Here is a 24,688-nt window from a genome sequence, read left to right as displayed (position 1 = left end):
ATCTTCGGAAGATCATCGAAACTTTTGAGAGTCCAGAGAAAGAAGTAGACTGTGCAACTTGGACTGGAAGAGGCTACGTTATGAACAGAGGAGTTTTGTACCGATATTCCCCTGATTCAGAAGAGGAAGAAGCTCAACTAGTTATACCTCACAAAAGAAAAGCAGAAATCTTGAAAGAATATCATGATTCGCCAACGGCCGGTCACTATGGATCTGAAGGAACATTTTATCGAATAGCAAAAAGATACTACTGGGTTGGAATGATAAAGGATATAGCAGAATATGTCAAAAGCTGTCTCGAATGCTGTCGTTATAAAGCCACTAATCAAAAGCCATCTGGTTTACTTCAAACTCCAGTCTATGCTCAACGTTTTGAGACCTTGTCAATTGATCTTTTCGGTCCCCTTCTTGAAACACCGTCTGGTGAAAAATGGATTTTTATTGTGCAGGACTGTGCTATGAAGTGGACAGAACTATTTGCTTTAAAGGAAGCCACGGCCAGAGAATGTGCCACTATTCTTTTGGAGGAAGTCGTCCTTCGATTTGGGTTACCCAGGAAAATAATAAGTGATAATGGTACCCAGTTTACTAGTGCTGTTATGCAACAACTATGCTATATCTTGAACATTGATCAAAGTCTTACTCCTGTCTATCACCCACAATCTAACCCAGTTGAAAGGAAGAATAGAGATCTGAAACCACGTTTAGCAATACTTGTTGGTAACGACCATCAGTCATGGAAGGATAAACTGCCAGTAATAAGGTTTGCTTTGAATACAGTCAAATGTGCTTCAACTGGACATTCTGCTGCTTTTCTTCAATTTGCACGAGAGTTACGAACCTTAGATGATGTAAAGCATGATATAAAAGCCGTAATTGAGAACGATAATTTTGTTCCCGAAATTACTCCATATTTGAAACGTTTTGCAAGAAATGTACAACAGGTACGAGAAAGAGTCGAAATGCATCAAGATAAGCAAAAACGATATGCTGACAAAAAACGAAGAGAAACACCGAAATTCGTTCCTGGAGATAAAGTTTGGGTCACCCTCCACCCAATCAGCAAAGGTCCACTGAAGAAAACTGCTAAATTCATGCCCAAGAGAGATGGTCCTTATGTGATAGTGACTACAAGATCTCCAACCACTTATGATATTGCCGATCCTCATGAACCAGACAAAATTCTCGGCAAGTATCATGTTTCAGCCTTGAAACCATATCAAGATCGAAATAAGCAAAACTCAGCTCGTGTAATTCCAGTGGTTCCCTTAAAGAAAAGAGGACGCCCGAAACGTGTAATACCATCCGAATCTGCACCTGTTGCACAAGGTGCTGGTGACGCAAAATCTACTCCTCGTCAAACTGGAGCCCGTCCATCTGATTCTCCGCCCGCTGCACAAAGTAGACAAATGTCAGTTCCTGACTTCTTGCCGAGACGTCTACGAAGTCAGAGGGGGAGGATGTAACAGACCTATTTAAGTGTAATTGAACTATTTTATTCACGCCATGAACTCATGAACTGTAACCGAACTATTTTATTTAAAACGCCATCTCGTGGCGATATGAAAAAACGTCAGTCGACCTCCAGCCGCCATGATGATAGCTTACTATGTTAGGTTATTCTCGATGTTTGATGTTTCATTTTTTATGTATATTTCTTTTGTTTGTAACCGTTCCTGTGTGCTCTGTTAATAAATCCTTTTAAAGCTAGCCGGCATTAGTGTCTATTGAGGAACGGCTACATCACACTATATCAAATAAAAAAACTCGCCTTCATTAATATTATATTTATGGAAAATAGCCAGGATTTTGCTCCAAAGCTAAAGGTGAAATAAATAAGTAAATAAAAATTAAAATGTTCGAAAATACCTGAATACATTTTATGTTTTCCATTTATTTATAGTGTATATATGCTGATATTTACACTTTTTTAGGATTAAACGGGCTTTAGTTTATCTTGTTTAAAATCCGTTCCTCTAGAGGCTCGTAAAATAATATGTGTATCAGAAACAGGAGCTATTGTAAGGATATAAAATACTTCGATAAATAAATTAAAGCAATCTAAGCAATAAATAAAAGTTGCATTCCAAAGATATACATGCAGTAAAATTTAATGTAAATAACAGATTTCAATCTCTAAGCTCACAAGCATAAATAATGTAATATGAATGCCTCGAATCTTGTTATAATAAAGCAGGTTTACATTAATACACTGGTTGCTACCTCTTTCCATTAAAATAGTTCTTTCTGGGGCTGTTTTGGGGGAAATTTCCGTGGTTTTCTCATGGATAAAGTGAATGAAATCCAATTTTCCTTAAGCTGTTTTTCACGAATGGTCCCTACTCTGAAGCAGCTAGCTCTCGAGTGATCTATTGTAATCCATATAAACCTAATGTTATAGTGATTAGCAAAGGATGGTCACAACGATATGGTTTTCGAGTTCGAATCTTAGATCATGCGTCAACGTTTTCATTGAAGTTTCTCTGGGAAATGAGACCACTAAATTGCATTACGACTTACACTGTTAACATAGTATTTCACTCAAAACACTCAAATAATATAGCTCTCTTCACAGGATATTGCTGTTTTGATCTTTCTGCTTTCGAAAAACATGGCAATCAACATAACACACTCCCTCCGTTCAGAAAGACTAGCAACATTTTGTTTTGCAACATTTCTTAAATTCGCTATCAGTTGTAATGTTTTACAGTATGGATTAACTAAACAAGAGCCATTCTTCCTACAAAACCAGCTTCAAGCATTTTGTGTTTTGTGCTGTTTGTAGAATAGAAAAAAGAATGGGAAAAGGTTGAGAGAATTATATCTAATTATACCGCAGAATTTTAATTTTGCTGACTTTTGGGTGAAACATCTGCAACAGGTTATAGTTATTTCGTACACTTCGCCGCCTGCCGGAGATTTGAAGCTTGCATATGTTTAGGCAACAGGTAGAAACATAAGGAGCTAAGTTAAATCCTAAAGTCATATCCAGTGTTGCAGAAGAAGGATTTCATCAGGTAGCTGGATACCATTCCCCGATTCGCTCTTCGTTAAAACACTAATGGATCTAAAGGAGACTCTTGTAGACTACGTAGAATTCAGCATCGTCTTAATGGTGGTCTTAGCTCTAGAGGATGGTTTTCCTTCGAATGCACAAAACTGAACTGGTGTTGTAATACTGAGTGAGAAAGCCTCATTAATATTATTAGAAGAAACATTTAGCTTATATATTTCGTAAAATTTTAATTAAAATTATATGTAACGCTACAAATTTGATATTAGAAATTCTGTCACGAAAGCATCCCTGTTTGGGCCAGTAGTTGAGTGTTTTACGATAAAAAAGAAACTATTGCCATCCATTGGAGTTGGAGGCGGAAGTCATTGGCTTGGCGACACCAGATAAATTCAGAATTACCAAGAATTATTTACTAAACCCAAGCCACGCAGTAAACCTGTCCTCTTGAATTCAGTTCAACATCTTTAGGAAGTAAAGCTAAAACATCTGTTCTAGAAATTGAATCAGGTTATCTGAATATTAAAATTAACATCAACCTTCTGTTACAGTTTAACAATGGATGCAATTCCTTCTTAGCTCTGCATTTACACTCCGCTTTTAAAGAAGTCTTCGAAACATTACCTGCTCGAGCAATTAACTTTCCATTTATATATAAATATATATCTATATGCCGGCCGAAATTATACGCTAATTTTCCTTCCCGGCTGATCAATTGCGTTTACTTTAATTAAAGCAATTTCTAAACATCCCTTCGGCAGGAAATTGTTCGGTTCCAGAAAAACGAAATGTGTTCGTGAAATCACCCGGAGCCTTAATGAAACTAGCTTCGTTGTCTCAGAATCGAAAGCAAATTATTGATTTCAAAAGCTTGGCGATTAGGGTTTTAGATCCTGGGGACGCAATTTGAGAAAATTAGTTAAGGTTATTTTTTTAATGGAGCAATGTAGATTTTTTTTAATGCGAGATCGTTTCAGACAGAAATAACAACTGGATGGATATTTCATTAGAATTTAAACATACATTTTCAGTATTCCTTGAACTTATAAAAACATAATACCAATCAGTGTAACCTGAATATTTTTTAAAAGGGAATAAAATGTGATTCCCATATTTTTTTTTTATTTACACAAATAAAAATATTTTTACAAGTAAAAAATAATATAATTTATTATTATATTTAGCATACAAAAAGGAGTAAAAATGAGAAAATTTTAGCTAGCAATAACAGCCGAAAATAGTCTTGAAATTTATTTTCGATATGCATTAACTCTGTATGAACAAAAAATAAAGCACTATTGCTGAACATAGGTTCGTGTGACCGGAAGTTAAAAAAAAATGCATAGAATAATTCAAATAAAATTTTGTGTTTTTTACAAACTCCCCCCAAATTTAAGAGATAAGAGTAATAAAAACTATTCAAAAATTATTTTATAAAATATTATGAAAAATAAAGTTCTTTCACTATTCAATGACTAAGTGATCCTCAAACTATCTGTATGATTACAGAATTTGTATATATTCATAAATATATTTTGAAAGTATTTTTTTTCATACGCTTTTGTCAGTTGTTTCATAAAACAAATGTCTGTCTGTCAACATTAACGTTAACAGAAGAATTTTTCCATATTTTGGGTATTACTAAAGTTTTTCGCTACGGGAAACATAAAAAATCAACTGGGATATAGACATCATAGATATTCCAATTTTTTTCCGAGTTTTTACTAGGTTACAAGACTGCACACAAAATATGTGGTAATTCTTTACATTCTACATTACAAAAGACACCTTAAGAGAGACATAAGATCCAAGCTACCAATGATAAATTTAAATTTCCTTTGATAGAAAGATTATTTCAGTCACCTGCAGCAACTGAAGTTTAAATTAGAAGAACGCTATTTAAAATACTTTAGGAGTTACCTGTATGTATGTGAACATCATGATATGAACTACAGTAAATATTGAATAGCTATAGTTAACTTTCTCTATATATCTGATAATTGAAAAAAGTTAACTTGTTTTATGAGAGATAAAGAAGTTAACTCATTACCATTTGAAAAAAGCATTATATACCATATTGCTTTTATTCAAATTTCTCCTAAACTTCAATCTTTATGTTAATAAATGTTTTGTTTCGAATTCCAGTAGTTATTTTTCGTACATCACAAAAGCAGAGATTAACAGGTTTATAGCATATGTCTTCCGAAATTAAAGCATTTGAAAAAAATCATTCATAATTTTACACTTACAAGTATTAAGAAATATTTTAGCATCAGTATAACTCATATAGTAATCAGATATTAAAATGTATTGCAAAATTAACGAAAGTATATTTAGTATTGTTACAATTGCTATCTCATATGTAAAGTTACACTTTTTCCCCATAAATGAAGCAGGATTTATGTATGTATATGATAAAAATTAGGGGTTAATAAGCAATTGTAAGATAACAATAATTTTCATGAATTCGCATGTATGAGAAATTTGGAGTAAAACATGTTAATTGCAGCTGAAATTCTTGACAGAATTATTGCAGAATACTAATGCATAATTTTATTAATTATTATTTACCTAATGTGAAATACTAAGAATTGGGCATCTTATAGAATTAACATGATATTATTTCTATTATAATCGAAGTTATTAAGTTTCTAGAGATAAACGGGACTCTCAGACTAAATTTCTGTTGCTGTTGTTGACTAATACTCAGTTGTCTGACGTATAGTCAGCCCAAGCCCACGAAATTCCTTGTGTCAAGATTAAGACTGTCATTAGCTGCAGTCTTAAGCACCCTACAGTTGACTTTACGACTTCGCTATTTTCTGCGCAGAATTTTCATGGACAGCACCCGGGTGGATGGGCTCTAAGGTCCCCGAACCCTTCCTCTTCTTCCAAACCGCACGAGAGGACATTCGGTTCGTCGCATATTTATAATTCCCCCCATGACGCACGAACACTATACATTTACAAACATCCATGCCTTCTCCGGGATTCGAGCCTGGGCCCTTCAGCACGGCAGTCTCACTATATCGTTGACCGGCCCTAAATTTCTTAAAAATTGAATTTTTAATTTAAATGTTAAAAATTGGAATTAATGCAAGGATTATTTATCAGCTTACAGAAAACTCAACTATTCAGTTTGATAAATTTATTAAAATCTAAGCTTCGAGAGTACACGAATTTAGGACAGCATCATAAAAGGCTTCTGTTAATGTCAAAAGTTCCTTCTATTCAGTTCGATAGAATTATTAAGATTTAAGCTTTCAGAGTACACAAATCCAAGACAGCTTCCAGCCAGCAAGGACAGCAAGGTTTCTGTTAACTTAAAAGTAAAAACTGCTAATCGGCATTGGCTATCTAAAAACGCCTAAAAAAACTAAACTCATTTAGCTCTTTCGTTAGGCGTTAGTTAAATTCATCTAGTTTCTCATTTAGTTAGTGCCCAGAAAGCCTAAATAACAAATGCAAAAAACATTAATTTTCTTCCGTGAAAGGTAGAAAAGAGTAGCCTCAGAACGTTAAATTTTGTATATAGGACAGGTATAGGATGCAGTTGTGCACCTCCCTTTCTGGTGGCAATCGGCTGAATCAAAAGTAAATAAATATAAATATAAATATACCCACTCTGTTACTCGGCTGCGTCAGCTGAGATTTTTAAGTCTTATATGTTGGTAAATTGTGCATTTTTTGCTTTAAAAATGATGGAATAATGTTGTTCTTATATTCTGGTTAAGGTTTTTATGTCTTTAATTAACCTGCATGCAATAGTTGTAGAATTATCAACAATTTCAAAGTTGTTTAAATGCGACTAAGCCTAGTTTTTACCATAGCAACCATATTTGCTTACATTTGAAACTTAGCAGAATAGTGTATTTGTTGCAAGTCTAAAGAAACTAAGCTTCGGAACAACAACAGTTTCTTTTTTATTTATCTAATGTCTGTTATACATCGTTTTAGATTTATTATAGTATTTGAATAGCACATGTGGCAACGATTAGATAATTATTCAGATGATATAACTTTTGCGCATTCTGAATTATAAAATAAATGAGATGTAACGTGTTAAACGAACCTACGCCAGAGTGTGCATTGAGGTCTATGTTAAATATAGTGAATTTTATAGAGTGCATTTATCCTATTGTGGTTTATGCGCTAAGTAGATTTATTTCAATTCAATAAGTTTAAATGAAATGCAGGAAAAATGCGTATAATTTAATATTCCGTGTAAGGAAGTCATGTGGTGTACACATCAGATTTTTTTATAAGAAAAAAGACAACTCTGAAATGCATCTATGTCCCCCTATGTTTTTTTTTTTTTTTAATTCTCTTTTCCGTTTCAAATAAAAAAGAAGCCGATATGGAAAACAAGGCGACTGCTCTAAAACTTAAGAAAGAAACATTGCATACACCATGTTCCTGTAAAGTGGTTGAAAGGATTAAAAGTCGCGAAATTGACCTTAATGGCAAACTGCGTTGAGGGAGACGAGAATAATTTGACAAGGAAGAATTGCATGCGGTTTTTTTAGGCAGCTCAAATAACGGAAAATTTGAAAAATGAAATATATGACTTTTCCCTTACTTAGTTAAATAAATGCATTCAAAAATCTACACCTAATACCATTTTGAAGGACTACGTCTCAGACGTCTGTTAGAATAGATTCTGAAATAGATTAACAAATTCAGTTTCGAAAAGTAGTGTTTTATAATACCAATGCAATTGGTGTTATAAAATTTGAAGAAGAACAGTGAACGATTTGGTAAAACGTTAACTTCAGGGTTCTGTATTTGCCTGCTATAAACAACAGATACTTTTATGTTTTAAGATATCTTCACAGGATGATTAGTCTCCATCTTAATTGTCAAATCATGGAGAAATTTTTCCTTACGCGATATTTTGTTACGGAAATTTTAATTTTTAATGGTGTTTGGTGTATTTAATTATGGCAAAGCACACTAGGGCTATCTGCCTAAGGGATGGATGCCTTCGTGGAGGACGTTCTAAGGGAAAATTGCTCGTATACACTTAATGAGCTTCCATTATCCAACATGCGATATATCTAATTCACAGAATAAAGAGTATTACTATTTTTATTAATATTGCTGGTTTAATTATTTTAAGATTAATCATCATAGATACAATTTCTATAATAAAATTATCTTTTCTCTTTCTCTGAGCATAGAAACTTGATTAAAAATGTACTATCAGGGAATGGTTTTTATTATTTCCTGGTAGATATTAATTTTACTGCATAAAAATTCATTTATCAGTTAATTAAAAAATGGCAATCAACGAGCATTGAGGTCTAATTCATCCACAAATGTACGCTTGGTTGCAAGTGCTACCTTTCAACAGCAGCTTACTGCCTTTTCTCAGCAGTGTTGTGATCCAGCACGTGAAATTTCTCGCCAATTTGAAACCCATACTGTGATAAATAATATTTCTCATTAGTCATGTTCATTTTAGTATCTTTCATCAATTTCCTATGGCTTTAATGATATAATTTGTAGTTATTCAATTTTTAAGCTTTGTGAATTAATATGACTGTTTTCAAACCAATTATATCATTACCTTATTAAATACATAAAGAAAGCTATTTAGAACCAAATTTACACAAAGACCAAAAACTAAAATTCAATAAATAAATTTTAAAAAAATCCCATAAATGTAGAATTAGAATTCTGATAAAAGTTAAAAGGAAAAAAAAATAAACCATTGCAAGGAAAAGAAAAAATAAATAATTAAAAAAGAATATGAAAATAGAAGAATCCAATCGACTCCGACATAACATCGTCAGGAGGAGGATGCATCGAAATTAGTAATTAGTTACAATTATTCTTTATTATTGAAACTTTTATTTTCCTTTAAAATAACATCTATGCGGTATACTTTACCTATTTCCATTTCTAATTAAACCATTTACTATAAATGTTGGGTCGCCAGTGGTCGAAAGGTAAGCCCACTGAACACTGGTAAGTCGATAGATGTTCAACTCTTTGAGAACAGACTAGCCTAGCAGTAACGGCAGTGCAAGCCATTTTCCTTAAAACGCCATCCCTGAAGGCATTCTCTCTTTTCAGATGGTTCTAGCGTGCTTTGCCGTATTTTAAATAATCAAATTCAACGGTAGATGTCTGCCTTTCTAACTCAGTTTAATATCGTAGTAAATGAAACTAATTTCTTCTGTCAAATTATTTAGTTTATTCCGCGTTTTTTCCTTTAAAATTACATATAATATTATTCTCCTTAACATAATTGTCTTCCAAGTACTGCTCTTAAAATTTATTTTCTCATAATCCTAGTATCACTGTAGAGAACTACGAAAAAAATTATTCGTATTTTTTTTTTTTTTTAATTATTTTATTTCAGAATATTTCGATCTGCATGAAACATATTAAACAAAATAAATTAAAACCGTTACTTCAGTATTATTGATCTAATAAATAAAATAAATGATATTCTATTAAAGTGCTCATCCTACGCTATCTCTAACTTATCAGAAATGAAACCGAAATGGGACTTTTGTTCTTCTTATGAGACAGAATTACAGCAAGAACTATCGACGAATTTGGACGTTTCTGCGTCAATAAGAAAAAAAGGTAAAATTTGATAATTTTAATCTGGACAATTTTTTTCCTCAATCTGTCGATATGATACCGTTGCTGCGAATATCAGAAACCAGTTTCCACTTCGCTAAACCAAATGGCAAAAATTCATCGAACCGCCTATGCGACGTAGAATAATGAAATGAAGCATACATACGCAGAAAAGGAGCTACCTCTCGAAGAAAAGAACTTAGATATTAAAGTAGTAAACGAAATAAAAATGACCCAACACAAGGGATTTCTGAATAAGTCTTAATTTATTTTTTCAGGTGCTTTTCTTTTATTCTCCTTCTCCTCCCCTCCCTCACACAATGCAGGGAAAGTTTGATCGAAGTAGTAATTACAACAGCATTCGGTTCGACTGCACATCATTTTTTCTTCCTTTTCAGTGAGTCAGCACATAAGATATTGAAGAAGATTTCTTATTTTTCGGAGCCATAAGAAAGTGCCTCCTCCTACTTTGTAAAGAAACTCAAGCTTCCCACAGCAGAAAACAAATATATTACTTATTCCCAAATGTAAAAAGTTTGATGATGACAGTGTTCTAACAACGAACTTCAAACTGGCTTGAAAGAAATATGCCTGACTCTGCACATTAAAAAAGAAACGATATCTGTACCAGCGGACTGTTGAGTAGTTATGGATGCTTATAAAAATAATAAAAATGCAATTCTAATCGCCAAGCACAAGTTTAAGCTTTCGTTGCATATTATTTTTCCTCTAGTAGCTTTAATATGTTGCTAAAAAGACTACCTTTAAGTTATACCAAATATACAATCTGTTCATTGAAGTTATGAGATTATTTTCGCTTTACTTTGTAGAGTCATTAGTTTTTTTTTTTTTTTTTTTTTTTTTTTTTTTTTTTTATGCTGGAGACGTGAAAAATGAGCAGTACTCTCGCCGAGACTCGAACTGGACTTCTCGAATATGCGCCGAGTGTGCTAACCATTACACCACGAAAGCATGATGGAAGCAGGGAGAAACCCGTTAAATTCTGGTACCCTATAGTATATTTTAAGCTATCGCTATCCTATTATCTGTTCAAAAATGCATGGCTGTGATAGTAGTTGGCAGAAATGGAGCTATTTGCAAATCTGTTTCTTATTCTGAAAATAAACTTGGAGAAGGCATTTTAAAATCGATTAAATTGATACATGCGTAATATAACTTAAGAAATCAAATTAGTAATTAGTAAATAAACGCGTCATTGCATGCTTTTTGTTTCAAAATGCAATTGCATGTCGAAAATTTAGCTACTGTTTGTTGACAGCGAGTCGCAAGAAAGAAGGGAGAAAATGCCTTATAACCTTATATTACTGATCACTTAATAGTTATTTATACACGTTTATAAAAAAGCACAATGTTATTGCAATTCAGTGTCCATTTGGTAAAAAAACTTCAGTTATTCTAAAATGTTAAACTTACACAATAATTTAATTCTGCAAATATAAGTGATGTTAAGCCCGGGGTAAATAAAACGAATCGGCATTTGTTACAAACGATTAGAGCAAGCATTTTAAGTGACACATGTCTACTTGTGATACATGAAGTTAATCTTGACTATTCATGTTGTTTTGTCACAAAAGTCCTATTACATGATATCCTTTCGCCACATTATATAAATCCAGTCTGTATCCGTTTCAGTTCACACTTTGAAGCATCTTGCATCTGACTGATTGGAGGAACATGGTTAATGCGAACTTTGTTCACCATAATGGGATGGCAGCGAAGACACAAAGCAGTATGTTTACTATATCTCCATACATACAGGAAAGATGGGAATGTCGAAGAAATTCATCTGTGCTAAATTTGGAGGCCAGGTTAGGAACATATTAACGTTTGCTGCGTTAAACTGGATATATGTCGTCTGACAAAAGGATTAAAGGATTTCACGAAAAGCATCTGTAAGGTGTACCAAAAAACTTGGGCAATCAAAAATTAATTTGATGTACCACAGATAAATATGTGGCCTTCGCATTGTTTGTTGCAACCATTTGTAACAATGAAATTCTTTTCGACTTGAGTTGTATATTTTTTGGACTGCGCTTCGTGTGTGCTATACATTGTGTTCAGCCTAATCATTATCGAAGAAAATAATGCATTTTTGGCTTCACAAAAGCACGATTGTTACATATTCGTAAATCTTAATATAGTTAAGGAAGGAGAATTCTCTTCATTTCGGCTGCATTTTTCAAAGATTAAATTTGTTTCATTTTTATATAGGTCCATCCGCGGCCGAGCGGTAAATTCGCTGAATAGTGGAAGTAGATGTAGATTCAAGTCCTTGGGGAGGGTGAACTGTGACTGCACGAGAAGTTTCGCGATTTTCTACATTTTTAATGTGAATAGGAGCCAGGTTTCTTTAAAAGGCTTCCTTGAAGGCATCTCTCTTATTAGGCAGGTACTATACTGGTGCTTTGCAATTAATTCATGCAATCTAATCTAATCTAATATTGTAATTCTGTTCAGCCTCTAATGTTTTCTGTGTACTCATAGTAAAAACCTATATCAGTTTGCTTTTTATTGTTTTAAGTTATTGTATTATATTTTGCTTCCAGTATCTCTCAGCTAAGGATTTGCGAAACAGCTCTTTAGTTTTTTCTTTTCTCGCCCAGTAGAAAAATAGGATTACTTTATTATATACCGAAATCTTTTATACGTTCTTAACTGCCTACCTAGATCATTCATTTCAGCAGCTATTATTATGCTATTTTTCACCATTATGTACTTATAGATGCAGATAATTATCTGTATTTTTTCTGAAACTTTGAGCATCACCGATTGAAAAACCGCTATAGATAACTGTCGCCTTAATTATATTGAGTAAGTGTGGCTGGGAAAATTTCACGTATGTCATTAAATATATTTTTCAACAGCAGCGGACATAATAAAGGACTCTTTTTCCCAAAATGGATTGTAAAATAGATTTAAATTGGATTCAGAGGAGATTTTTTTTATCGTGACATTTGTACGTGCAGACAACGTACGTACGTGTATGTATCTCGCACAACTCAAAAGCAAGTAGCCTCAGAACGTTGAAATTTTGAAGGTGGAACTGCTATAACATGTAGTTGTGCAACTGGCGTTTTGGTTAAAATTGGTGTCACCAAGCTGATATATGTATAATATACTCACTCTGTTACCCGGCTCGGTGAGCTCAGTTCTTTTAATTCTTATATGTTGGTAAATTGTGCATATTTTGCTTTAAAAATGATTGAATTGCGTTGTTCTTATGTTCCGGTAAAGGTTTTTATGCCTTTACGTAATCTACATGCAACATTTGTAGAATTATCCACAATTTAAATGTTGTTTACGTGCTACTAAGCCTAACGTAGCTGCCATTTGTTTACATTTGAAGATTTTTGGTAGAATAGTGAACTCAGGTTTTGCACCTTCAGTGTCTTTTCATCGAATGGGACCAAATGTAAACTTTCAGTTTTATGGACCGAAAAATCTGCCTTCTTGCCCGCTGGCCGAGTTACTTGTTTTTGCTTAGAAACACTAATATTAATTGTAAAAATTTTACCTTCCCGCGAAGTGAGAACTGAATTAATTGAATGAGAAATATATCTGTAATGGAATTCAAGGAAATAATTTAAAACAAATTGCAGCAAAAAATATATATAGTATAATAGGCTGTACAAGGAAGTCACGAGGTGCATACATCAGATTTTTTTCAATGCAATTTTATACTATTAGTAAATCATTAGCAAATTTACACCCTGTACGCCTGTGTTCTGTTTGAAGTAAACAATGGGTACTTGATTTCGGCTATCTATCTCGCGTAGGATAATACTAAATAATGTTCTTGCTTCACTGGAAAATAGTACACATGTAAGTACACTGGAAAATAGTAGACATGTAAGTACACTGGAAAATAGTACACACAAGTAAACAATGGGTACTTGATTTCGGCTACCTATCTCGCGTAGGATATTACTAAATAATGTTCTTGCTTCACTGGAAATAGTACACATCCAGCTTAATTCAAATGATGCAGTAAATCCACTGGAAAACAAAAATTATTCCTCTATATCAGATATGGGAATAAGCATTAAGTTAATTTAATATTTCAAACTAATACTTGCGTACGCTATCAATCTTTTCTAACGCAAAACTCTGAAATTTTAAGGACTTTCAAAAGGAAATATGTGCTCTTTAACATTTAATTCAATTATTAAATTTCAGGCAATTTAAATTGCATTGCATAATCACCTTAAAAAATATCGTCTCTTCCAAAACTTGCAGAATCCCCCCACCCCACAAATGAACAAGGCATGTTCATTTTATAAATCGGACGCTGTTTTAATCACGCCTCGGGATGGGAAAAAATAATCTCTGGTATTGTTCATTTTTCTGCAATTATTTCTGGGAATAATTAGGGTGAAAAAGAATAGGAAAATGTTGATCATTTGTTAAATTTCCACCCTTATTTTTCTTCGCTTTTCTTTTACCCCTCTTCCTCAGTTTGGTTTCCTCACCCAAACAGAAATTCCTTCAATGGAGAACTTGGACAAATTGTCTTCTCAAGAGCTGAAAGATAAAAGAAAACGCGGAGAGGAGAGATGCGGAGAAAGATAAGCGGGCATGGAAAACTGAATTCTTATGTCATTAAAAACCGTTCGATTGCGTTCAATGCCTAACCTTCCCTACATTCAACTACCGAATGGCCATTAATATCTGGAATGAAAATAAATGAGATTCAAGTCATTATATGACTTGGCATGGATCTATTTTATTCGAGACGGTGAGAATTTAATTTTCGCTTGAATTAAATTTGGGTAATTTAACTTCGTTTCCTCCCCCAAAAAGATAAATAAAAATGCTCGCTTTTTCTTTGAATCGTTTAATAAAAAATAATAAAGGCCGCTTATAGAATGATGAAATTTAATGATGAATGAAGTGACCAGTTATATTAAATCTAGTAAAAAGGGTTTTTTTTTTCCTTTGAATAACCGCTGTAGCTTCATAAAATTTAATTATCCTGTGTGGTTTAATATAAAACGAGTAATTTGTATTTTTTCTCATTAACTAGATGTTGAAAAACTTTAAGAGGAGTCTGCATTAATATTCTCAATAGAATTGTTTTAATAAAATCTTTTACTGGAATTACATAGCTAAAATGATTATACGAGTATATCATTGCATTACCTGATGTAACTAACTACTTTATTAATAGAGTATGACTTCAGTTGTCCGTCCATTCATAAAAGGATACATAGCAACAAATAATAAAGTAATAATAACTATACTCCTCTTTGATAATGAGGAACAATAAAAGGATTTTATCATAAAATCATAATATCACAAGATCGTAAAAAAAAAAAAAAAATATATATATATATATATATATATATATATATATTCTTTTGTCTAAAGTGTCTTATTGTTAATTTATTTACAAGTTTTTATAATTTATTGTCGATTTAAATAATGTTACAAAACAATTCATGTTTTAATAATTAATTAATTTATTTATTTGCATTTGTATGGCAAGTTTACTGGTATATATTTATTGGTATAATATTGTTTCGTATAATTGTAGCATGTTTATCGATGTAATCTATAAATATTAATGGAAGATCGAATACATAATTGGAAGTAGCTTACAATTTTTTGCTTATTTCGAGAATACATGGCTGGTCATAAGATTTACTAAAAAGAAAGTGAATTTATGTGAATGCTCTCTCCACATAAAGAAATTTTGTTTCACATATATGCATAAAAATTTTTGCCTTATTAACATTATTATTATATTTATTAACATTTTATTAGCTCTTTAGTATATACTTCATTCTTTCTGTTACATGATTGAAGATAAAATCCTTTATTTTTTCTCATTTTCAAAGAGGTGTATTATTATTATTGGGGCCTGATTTGGTTTGGTGTATGTGATTACGGCAAAGTCGCGAGAGCTATCTACCTAAACGGAGATATGCCTTCGTGGAAGACGTTTTAAGGCAAATAGATTCGTACACACGTTACACATAGGGAAAACCACGATAACGCCCATGAAACCAGACCGTTCGCGGAATTCGAACCTCGGATGGAACTATCAGTGTTGAGCGACTTTATTGCTCGGCCGCTGATGGGCCAATAGTTATTATTACTTTATTATTTTTTATGAATGTAATACCAAAATGATAAAATAAAATTCCATCACTTGCATTTAGACAAAGTTGTTATCAGCTATCGGCTTTTGTCAGCTACCGGTTGTTGTCATATCGGTTGTTGTCAGACAAAGTTGTTATCAGTTTCAAGATAGCGGTCATTACTAGTCGAAAGGAACATTTCGAGGAATCTTCGCTTTCAGGATATATGATGCGTTGATGTAACGCAAAAACCAGTTCTTTGGCAAAAGTCAGTGCGAGTCAAAGCTGCAAGCAAGACATTTTCGCTAGAGTCGCAAAATATCCTGCCTACTCAGCCGGGCATCGCTTCGAGCGGGACTGTTTTGGCTAGGAACCTTAGTGACAGTTGGGCCGGATAAATGCTTTTTTACTCTATTACATCTCTTGTAATCTGAGGAATTTCATAAAATATTGTTTATTTTATACGATACGATCGCAGCATCAATATTTCTTTTTAATTTTCTCTAACTAAGCTTCCGCTGTCAGATTTAATGATTATAATTTTTGCATATGTAAAAGCTAGTTTCATGTAACGAAAAATTTCTGGCAAATTGGAAATTGATTTCTTAGAATCTGATCAATTCACTTGAACTCGATGATGTTTCCTCGGTCTTATAAAATTCTGAATATTAATTATATTTTTACTCCTTTTACGTGATAGTAAATCTAAATCTATCTAACTTCGTGATACTCGTATATTTAATGTTTCCAAAATTATCCATTACAACATAATGCGTATATTTTACACTGAGTTGTATTAATGGAAGATCGAATACATAATTGGAAGTAGCTTACAATTTTTTGCTTATTTCGAGAATACATGGCTGGTCATAAGATTTACTAAAAAGAAAGTGAATTTATGTGAGTGCTCTCTCCACATAAAGAAATTTTGTATTAATTATCAAGAGATGAGTACCATATAGCAATACATTGAAAAGCATTTGAAGTGGCAATCATTACAGTACTGACCTCAGTGAAGGTGTTAGAAATACACTAGTTAAAAGAATGTTTTGTAGTCAAAATTTTTGAAGAATTTAATATTTTAAGTTAGAAATTTCAATTTTTAAATGTTTTTTAGTTCAAAGAAACATTAGCCTAAAAGGGCTTTGTTGACACTATATACTATTCTCTTGTATTATACTTAAAGAAATTAAATAATGAAGGATCTGCATGAACGTATATATGTTTTTCGCTTAGTGAAAAAACGACGGTACCTAGGAGCCATCAAATTTTTAATGACGTAATTCTCCACTCGAACATGGGCACCTGAAAGCCCGAATTCTGAATTTCGAATTATGTTTTATTATCTATCTCATATTTTCTAAAACTTTAAAACGAATTTCGATTAACAAAATGAAAGATTTCAAAGCGAGCAGTGGCAAAAGTGTGCGGAAAAGAAGCATTTTTATCTCCAGCGTGTGAGACTGTCTATCGGAACATCCAACGCAATATTTTGCTGTTAAATCGGATTTTATGTTGCTTAGGCACCAATAACCTGCTATTTAATAAATAAAGCAGATACACGAAACACTAATAATATGTAGAGTCCAGTAGATAAACTTCTGTAAGAAAACTTGAGTAGCAGGAAACTACACAAGAGAAGGGTTAAAGTACCCTTTATTAAATCTTTGAAAATTTACAATGCGTCAACTCGACGCTAACAAACTTTGCCTTTGCTTGGGCGGTAACTGAAAAATCAAGTAACGAAACTAAAATTTGAAGATATTTAACAAATGATAGAACTAACCTCTAGTGACAGCAAATAAATGCAATTAAGCCACTTGAACCAGCAATAAGCAAACGTATCTACGGCAGGGGTGGCGGCTAGAGCCTAATTCTCCCTTGTCTCCTGCCGAAACTCGGCTTTTAAATAATTCCTGCAAAATTTGCATTCCTTTTACGCGCGCTACAAAATTTAACTATTCTGGCACTGACAATTAGGGAAATGAAGGCTTATAGGAAAATTTTTAAAATTAAATTTTTAGTTAAAATAAATATAAATCCCTACAAATAAAAAGACGAAAAAAATTTTTGTAAAGCCATCTTAATAAGAAAACTGAACACTGATATGATGAACTGGGAAAAGTCTGACAAAATAGAGAAAGTGCGCCAATACTTAGTGCTGCATCACGAATTCTAAACGTTTACTGCTCTGCTGCATTTAAAATGTTTGTAATTTTGCTGTTGATTTGCGTACGGCGTAAGTGTGAAGAAAATGATACTTAATTAATAAATCTAAAAAGACAAAAAAATGGCTTAGTTCGAGTAAGTGTAACAGCAACCTTTCAGTATTTATTATTTTTTTTAATAATTACTTATTTTTTTTAGAATTGTAGTCAAAATTATTTTATTTATTCCACAAATTTTCGCTTTCAACGTGACTCAAGTAGCCTTATTATATTATAAGGTATAAGAATTGAAGCTATGTTTAATTTTTGGCACCTCCACTGACGTTATAATGAGAAAGCAGTAGAATAGGAAAAACCGCGTGTTGTACAGTTTTCACTTCCCTGCTGTGTAAACTTATGATACATTTTGGTATCAAAAAATAGATTTTTTAACTGTAAAGCAATCAGAGCATAAGCATGATTATCCAAATAAAAAAAATTGTATACAGTTATTTGCGCTATATAGTTCATGATGCTAAATAAAATCTGATAAATCTGGCAATTCAGGATGCTTGTAATGGATGTTAACAGGACGTGCTATCCTTGGTGTGTCAAGAAATATGATCCATGTTCAATTCTTCTACGCTTGCCGGATGGGAACACTGAACAGATAAGAGCATCAAAGATGGCTAGCAGAAAATTGCGTTTCGGGATATTACCTTCTACTATACTATATCAAGTTTATTGTTCCTGTGATAGACTATACCATTGATAAGATAGTGTGCGTTCAGTTCGAGATCTGTAGAAGTAAAAGGAATTTTTTTTTTTTTCAAAAATAAAGCAAGAAATTCTGGTCAGCGGAAATAAAACTATCTTCTGTTATGTGTCAAGGGTTATTAAATTCTTTCCATTGTTGAGTTCCAGGTAACAAATATTGCCATTTTTCAGAAGTTTTTCGTTTTCTGAAGTCTGAAATATTTTCTATGAATGATCTTTAACAGTGGAAGTATAAATGGTCTATGACTGGCCACAAGAGTCTAAATATCCGAAATTTGTTCTCCAGTTGAGTGTTGAATAATTAATTCTTAAATTTTCATCAGCGAGTAATTTAATCAAATGCCCATATTTCCAATAATTAGCATCTGAATAGTATTTTATTATGGTTTAAATGCTGTAAGGTATTTTTTCCCTCCTTCCAATATGTCTTCGTAGTGTAACGGTAGCATACTTGCCACGTATTCTAGAGTACATGTTCTAGTTCCTGCGAGGGCACTGGACATTTTTCAGATCTTCTGCTTCAAAACAATCTAATGACTCTACAAGTGGTGAACGAACTGAAAAGGTGGTTACCACTAGGATTTGGCGATAGGGTTCCCTAATCCCCAGTTGCCTTTTAAAAGGCGGAGTGTATATGAGGTATTTTCTCCCTTTTCTCCGTATGCCCTCCTGGTGTAATCGGAGGCTTGTTCGACGCGTATTTCGACAAAATACAAAATACAAAATCTGTAATTTATCTTCGAAATACAAAATCTGTAATTTATCTTCCAAATTTAATTAGTCAGCTCAGAAGTGTAAAAGTCATAAATGCATTTCTTAATAACGTATATCTAGTTTTTAATTACCAACCTAATTAATATAAATTAAATTATATCTAAATATAATACATCTAAAGGATAATATTTATGAGCAAATACAACATTATTTTAATTGACAAAAATGTTTCTAATATCGTACGTTATGTACTTCAGTATGGAATAGTTTGCGTACAGTTACTATAAGCTTTCTGCGCACATATTGTAATTTAAACATACGTATTTTTAAATGAAACTGTATCACATTTTTTGTCGAAAATGTTCATCATATCTTTTCAATATATTATTTTGCTAACTCTATTTATACATATGCATCCAGCTTTAAATAATTATAAAGTTCCCAATCGAAATTTTAAATTGAAAAAATTAAAATATTAGTCGTATGTGCTATTAAAAAGTACGAGCATATGTGGCAAATTAATTATTATTTTATGTGTAAATTTAAAGGGTAAAAGTATTATCAATTCTACATCCTGTCCAACAGTAAGTTTGACTCCCGTCAGATTATCAATAGCTAAGCTCTAAACAGGAAATATGTTCCCAAATTCCGAATGGTTTAAAGGATGGATTTCGCTTAAATTGTCACAGCAAAGTAGTTTGGACATTTGTACTCATACTTTCCTGAAGAGGGCTTTACGAGACTGACTGAGCTCAGTTGGCTAAAGAGGGCTATGAAATAAGCACGTTGGTTGAGGGATGTTAGAAGCACGGAGACGAAGCACTGGAAATCTAAATTCCTAAAATGAAAATTATATTTATATGGATTAGGTTGCTTTCTATGCATTTGTAGTTTTATACTATATGTGTTTTTTGAAACATTGCACACCTAAATAATCTTAAAAGGTTGTTCATAGGTCTAGGATTTCATGTATAAGAAACAAAATGAAGCTTACAAATTATGAACATCTTGATCCTTAGGTATATCTGGCACAAAAAAACAGGGGAGGACAGCTCTATATCTCCCGTTCTACTGTGCGATTGACGAAATTTAACTTCCGTTCTTCATGTCTGGAAAGCGCTACGTAAGATGCATATTACATTTATATATAGCACTGTTCGAACATAGGTATTCTGACACGAAAGCGGTCGTTTCCTGAAATAATATACCTAATTTTTTCCCATATTTCGATTCTTCCTAAGATAAAATTGCGTTAAATTTGATGGTAAGCTTACCAAGAAATTTAAACGTTTTTTGGAGCACTTTTTTCAGTCTGTGCCAAGAATAAATCACTTGACGAAATTCTTAATTTATGGAAACCTGTTTTCATTTCCCTTTCGTATTGCAAGAGCGGGAAAGAAAGGTGAATTGTTCATGCTTTCCAATAATTTTGACAAAGTGCGTAAACTACATTTAGCGTTATTATGGTTATAACGAAGTTTCCGAATTTTAAAATGCCCCCATATAAATTCACGTATATTTTGGAAAATTTTAAATAGAAAAAATTAATTTTTTTAAATATGCCTAGAAATACATCTACTTGAAGTTAACAGTAAAAATTGTATGCGTTATAAATGTTTTCGAAGAATTTATAAATAATACTAAAAACACAAATTTTAAAAATACATCATAAAGTAGCAGCGAATTCTATTTGGATTGAACCGAAATTTTGAACTGTGAAAGAAGGATTAAGTTAATTTAATAAAAAAAAGAGGTTGTAATAAATATGTACCAAATTCAATTAACATTGAGGAGCTAAAATTTTGACAGCTAATGTTCTTAAAACTATTCGCGCGATTTTTACGAAACATGGCACTTTGGCGTAACTTGTTCTAAATTCGAAATATGGAAAAAATCGATTTGTCAGTTCAGAAAAAATCCTATTTTCTGTGAAAATACCTATGTTAGAACAATGCTATATATAAAAAGAATGTATATCCTAAATCTGCGAATTCGAGACATGAAAAAAAGTCATTTAAATCTCTTCAATCGGCACAGTAGAACGGGGGATATAAAACGGAGGATGTAAAAAAGTTCCTCCTTTTTTTGTGCAGAGTGTAATTCTTAAAGGTATGTGCCTACCCTAAATTCGTCGTTTTGGTGAAAATTTTCGAAAATTTTTTTATTTATTCATTTTATAGGACACATATTTAGGTTTCCAAAAATGCTTTATTTTTTGTTTACGATAACTAGAAGAAAAGTTATAGTATAAAAAATAAAACGGAAGTGAATTTTTGGATGCCGGAAGTTGGCATTTAAATGGTCGTAAAAATATAAACAATAAGTTTAAACAACTATTTTCTAATTATTAAACAATATTAAAGCTGTAAAAGCAACACATCTTTCACTGTGTGACACTTTGCTGATAAAATGCCTACATGGGAAGACTCAAAACAATAATGAGTGTTTTTATAATCTTTTGAGGACTATTTTACCTAAAGAAACTTTTGTCCAATTGAAAACATTGCTTTCAGGTTCACATATTGCTGTATTATTATTTAATTCAAGTTATTTAGGGCTTTTACCTATTTTTAGGTATATAGAAATAGAAATTAATCTCATTATGCTTGAAAGCTACATGGGAATATACAAACAGCGAATTCAGAAATCGAAACGCCAATCTCTACAAGCAACAAAGCTATCCAGAAAAATGCTAAAAGAAAGTCAAAATTAGTTAAGAATAAAATAAAAGAGGACCTAACATACAAATACGGCGAGTTTTAAAGGTCTAAAGTGGCTACGAAATTTTTTGTGTTGTATTAAAATCTTTAAGTGCATTTTCTGAGAAATTGTGTTTTTCTTTACTTTTGATTGCGATTACGTTAATTTCTCAAAATGTATTTAGAAAATCGAAATGAAATTTTACCAAAATGTTTTATTCATCCTCAGCTGTATTCTGTAGCAAAATCTGACCTCTTTGTAATTATTTATTGATTTCATTGACAGTATTCTGAAGAAAAGTGGATTTTTTTTTTTTTTTTTTTGTTTTGTTTTGAGTTTTTGTACTAAGTTTTGAATATTTCAAAACATTTTATAAGCACAACAAATCTTTTGCTACAGAACACAGGTAAGTATGTTATGTATATACTGTGTAAAGATTATTGAAGTATATTCATTAGAATCTATTATAGGAGATCTGGCGTAAATGAAAATTTTCACTAACATTTTACTAAATATTGCCTATATTTAAAAAATTAATGAAACGTTTTATAAAATTCCATTTAAACTCATAGTTTTATATCATATCTTCCTCAAAAACATGTGTGTTTAATTAAAATTTTATGTATTTAAAAAAAAGTGCTTCGTATGTAGGCACATACCTTTAAAATCTATGGCTTTGCTAAAAAGAGTGTGCTTGTAGCATTGTTACTTATGCTATAGATAGTTCTGGAAAGGAGGGAATATTATGATATTGTAAGATATTAGCTTTTTACTAAATGTAACTCGTGACTAACTCTCAATAAGACTACAAGCAACTTACGGCTGTGTCTTTAAAGTATTACAAAGACTTGAAAAGTGTATAACAGATCCTTTATTTTAAAACTAAATAAAGAAGGCGCACTTGGTACTTAGAAATCAGCCAGGAACGCAAAACGCGAAATTCATTGTAAAGCTATTAGATAACTAAAGTCAACGGCTAAGCACAGTAAATTAAACGCGATGTTGGCTCTTTAAGCTTCACCGGTGTGAACTATCGGCAATTATGGATTTTTCTAATTTACATTCTGGTGGGTAGATTGGATTGGATTATTTAATTATGGCAAAGCACACGAGGGCTATCTGCCTAAAGGGAGGGATACACGTTACAGATGGGGAAAACCACGAAAACGCGCATGCAGCCAGCCCATTCGCGGGATTCGAACCTCGGACCGAACTACCAGTGTTCAGCGTCTTTACCGCTCGGCCGCTGTCTCATCAGGAAGAAAAAAAACATCTTTAGGTGACATCCACATACATCAATGGATAAACTCCTGAATCTTCAAATAATTCGACTGAGAAAATCATGAGATTCTCCATTTATTATACGATATGATGTTCTATAACGTAATTTAAATTTATACAACCATATAGTCTAAAACCAGTCGCTCTTCACTTTAATCTGCAAGGATATCGTTTTTGTCTTTTCTGTTAAACAGTAAAGATTCAAAACATAGAGTTAAATAAACCCTATAAAATATTCAAAATTGTCTGCAAACGTATTTTCAGAATTAAATGAATTTAAAAGTTTTATTTAACTGAAAGAAGAACAAAAGAAAAATTAACTCATTTTTCGTGTATAAACTAAATTGCTTTGTGAAAGCCATAGAGGGCATTAAATTTCGTGCCAGAAAACATGAAAAATTAATTTTGCTCTAGCCGGGATTTGAACCCAAGATATTTTGATTGCTAGCTTGACTTGTCACCTATTTAGCATAACGGGGTAGTTAGCCGCCCAGTTGCTATAGTGGTTAAGGGAGTCGACTACGATATCAAAGAACCGGGTTCGAATCCCGGAGAAGGCAGGGTTGTAACTGTCCGTCCGTTCTTAGGAGGTAATGGTGGCTCTCTATTAGGTACCTCCACAAAAAATAGCCACCACTTCTGGCCTTACGTTTACGGTTTTACCTCTTTCCGTTTCTGGTGTGCAATTTTTATGAATTTTTACCAGTTCAATCTAATTTAGCTTTTAAGGCCACTCATGGTAGTTTTATATTTTAGGGTGTAATTGTAAGGCGCGAAATAGGAGTCCGAGGTGCGATCAGTCTGTGTGGCAAAATCAAGTTGGCGAGTCACATCATTAATTTGAATTAACTCTGGAATCTTAATAACAGTCTATCAGATCAAGGAATAACTGTTCGTAAACTTAGGTCTTAATTCTATAGATCATAGATACTTTCCAGATTTCTAGCGTATTTGGTTACTCAGAGAATTTTAGTCACATGATATTGGCGAGTGAATGAGTGTGCGCATCATCACAGTGCACACAATTCTTTAACACAAATATAATATGTCCTAAACTGCCCTAGTCTGTCCACCAGGCACTAAGTCCATATCTTAGCAGGAGGCAAAATTTCGCGTTGTGATGAATAAACCGCGGTCTTTTCACAACACTTCACACCGTTGGGTCATAGTTTGTAAGTTCTTTTAGGGTGCTGACTGGGGAGTTTTCGATTTTTTCGAAAAAATTGTGGACTTCCGGAAGAATGTGCTCCTATAGTGGTTTGATTTTGAAGTCTGCGTGTATCATGGAATTTCTGACAAACCAAGGCGCGTTTGTCATTGCTCTCATAATTTTGTTTCGCAGAACTTCTAATTTCCTTCTT

At 32.7% G+C, this 24,688-nt stretch overlaps 1 protein-coding gene across 1 annotated transcript in view; it reads left to right on the top strand.

Moving 5' to 3' along the window:
- Positions 1 to 24,688, top strand: part of LOC118193620 (agrin-like) — a 777,240-nt gene that overhangs the window by 266,781 nt on the left and 485,771 nt on the right. The gene's annotated exons all lie outside the window — the stretch shown is intronic.

This window comes from Stegodyphus dumicola, chromosome 2, assembly GCF_044657685.1.
Source record: "Stegodyphus dumicola isolate Sdum_Otavi_A_Nest chromosome 2, ASM4465768v1".
Classification (NCBI taxonomy): Eukaryota; Metazoa; Arthropoda; class Arachnida; order Araneae; family Eresidae; genus Stegodyphus; species Stegodyphus dumicola.
Note: the sequence above shows the minus strand (reverse complement) of the source record. Positions and strands in the feature narration are given on the sequence as shown.